At 43.8% G+C, this 2738-nt stretch overlaps 1 long non-coding RNA gene across 1 annotated transcript; it reads right to left on the reverse strand.

Annotated features, from left to right (window-relative positions):
• Positions 1-386: 386 nt before the first annotated feature.
• LOC144173394 (uncharacterized) lies at positions 387-1467 on the reverse strand. Its single transcript, XR_013323250.1, has 3 exons — positions 1281-1467; positions 624-655; positions 387-490 (listed from the first exon to the last, which is right to left on the reverse strand). It is a non-coding gene; the product is annotated as an uncharacterized LOC144173394 (long non-coding RNA).
• Between the last annotated feature and the right edge of the window lie 1271 nt (positions 1468-2738).

The raw sequence follows: 2738 nt of genomic DNA on the forward strand, positions 1-2738 counted from the left end.
GCGGTCACTTCTGAGACACAGCAGCTACGTGCCGTCACCGAGAAGACTGCAGTTTGCACTGCGCTCCGATTTTGCATTTGGGGTATCGTTAGCTTGAGCAACCTTTTTTTCCCCTTTCTTTCTTTACCCCTTTCTTTACCCCTTTTTTTTCCTTTTGAGAATTACTTTTAGCTCAGTGTTGAGAGAGGTTCACAGTATACTAGTTACGTATTATCATGTTTGCGATTTCTTCTAGTGCAGCCAGTGGTGAGCAAATTCAGTGTCAGATATTCTGCTACCAATCATACCAAAATCACTCTGTACAAACTGCAATGGAGGACAAAACACGCATGGACTGCCGACAGAGCTCAGAACATTTATTTTGCATTCCAACTTTTTAAATGCTACTTTATCTTTATACGCACAGTGGGCAATGGTATGATCATGCTGGACTCCAATGTGCCAGTGTATTTGTCCAACAATGCTCAAACCATAGAAGAAATCATTGTTTCTGAAATAAACCAAACAGAACAAGCTATTCTTAGTTGAACGCCAGTTTTCTTGTGTGAGCCATGAATCTGGCGGAAAAGCCAGCTTGTTCTATTTCACACATCTGGAGAATGTAGAAATGTGTGGAAGCTTACCTCAGGTGCCACACACACCTAATTGAACATAGCTTGCAGCATATGGAAAAAACAGTGAAAACATGTCTGTTACTGGTGGCTGGTCACAGAAAAGAACAAATAAATGCCGGACTTTTTTGAAAGACAACTCTAGCAACAAGCTACACGGTCCGCAGAAGCAGCGCGACACAGGACAGTGAGCGCGCTCACCCACTGAAAGACAGCATAACGCAATAATGATACCTTGTATGCATTAAAATTTTCTGCCAATTCATTATGGTGACACAAGTGCTACAAGCGCATTCTCATTGCACCATAATTTGCAACAGCGGATTTTGTGTTTTGTGGATGAATACCATGCTACTTTGGCTTTGTTTTTAAGCTTAATGAGTACCCAAAATCGCGATAATTGTCAGTGGCCTCTGACTTTAGCGAGATGTCGATGCTCGTCTGGTAACATTGATGTAAACAAACTTCCAAGATGGCGGCGCCCATGTCTCTTTACGGCAAGTGCATTATCGAACTCAAATACCGCTTAATAATTATTTACGGTCTATATTACGAGGTTTTCGAGCTTAAGTGACGCACCCGAAGCCCAAATAGCTTCGAAGCCTACCTATTCTCTACTGTTAAGCTGTGTATAGTACAAATACCAGTGGAATCGGCCGACCTGCTTACCGGCGTTGTTGCACGTCCCGTGGCTGTAACTTGGTTGCTTCATTGCTTGCGGCTGCGCCGTTGTTTTTATAGTACTCCTTTGATGTTCAGGCATGATTTGCCGTGAATGAAACCTGCCTGGTTGCATCGATATCGTTGAAAACCGCGAAGAATGACCGTTACGATTTGCCGATCTTCGCTTCGAGAACTTGTGACGATGCGTTGACGATTGGATGTCTTGCGAGTGAGAGAGTGCGAATCAGTCAGTGATCGAACATTCTTTTTAAAACATTTAAATGTGATGAAATCTGATTTTTATGAGGTTGAAATTTTCGGGTAAATTTGTCCGCGGTAAGGCGAGGGCGACGCTCACAAATTTTGCACACATCGGTGGCGGAGCTGCGGGTATTGCGGACGTTCAATGGGAATGCGTAGCGAAAATTAGAAGTTGATTAAACACTGAAAGCGTGCATAATAACCGAACATAATAGACAGGACGAGATTGCAATAGACGTTGGCATGTTTTGGAACATGCAGTGACCACCTTGGTTACACGTTGGTTGACTTTTATGGCCAAACAATTGTGGTGCTTTTTGCTTCAGCTATCAAATATTACCCCACAATGGAGTAAGCTGGAATGCTATCCCCATACACTGCAGGGTGTCGTTACATTCTAATGTCCATGCAATTCATCCAGTACTGTGGGCCCACTGTCGCTCATCTGAATGCTGGGGAGTGCCACATTTTATCAGAAATGTGATGTGTGCCTGACTGTATCCAAATTTGCCCGGATCCACAGTACAAACGTCAGGATTTCCTCCACCACAATTTAATCTGGCTGGTTTTGTAGTTGCCAAGGCCAAAAGGCGTTGGCTAAGAAGCTATACACAAGTTTATGCATCTTGCCTATGCCACTAGTGCGTATGTATACAAAATATGCGGGCACACATATATGCATACACTAGCATATATGCTTACAGAATGCAATGCATGCTAGATGAAAAAAATTTGTTTACCTAATGTCAATTGATGTGGTAGTGCTTGAACCGACACTAAGCACTGCTTAGTGACTGTTACTTATGTTGTTTTGTGTGACTAGTACAGCCACTATTCTGGGTTCGACAGTGCATGATAACCTTGGAATTGTTTATGCTGTGAAGTTCTACAGCGTGTGGCTAAGGCGCTGTGCTGCTGAACACGAGGTCGCGGGTTCAATTCCCGGCCACGGCGGCCGCTTTTCTAATCGAGGCGGAAAGCAAAATCGCCCGTGTGTACGAGGTTGCGGCGCACGTTAAAGATCCCCAGGTGGTCAAAATTTATCCGGAGCCCTCCACTATGGTGTGCCTCATCACATGCGTTGCGTCGGCGCACTAAACCCTACAATCAATCAATCAAGTTCTAAAAGCGTGATGATGAACACAATATCAGCTGATTTGCATGGCCTGTTTCTTTGAAACTATTGGAAGGTAGAAGAAAAAA

The sequence above is a fragment of the Haemaphysalis longicornis genome, unplaced genomic scaffold (genome assembly GCF_048455015.1).
Source record: "Haemaphysalis longicornis isolate Haplotype H1 unplaced genomic scaffold, Haemaphysalis longicornis Haplotype H1 scaffold_3, whole genome shotgun sequence".
NCBI lineage: Eukaryota > Metazoa > Arthropoda > Arachnida > Ixodida > Ixodidae > Haemaphysalis > Haemaphysalis longicornis.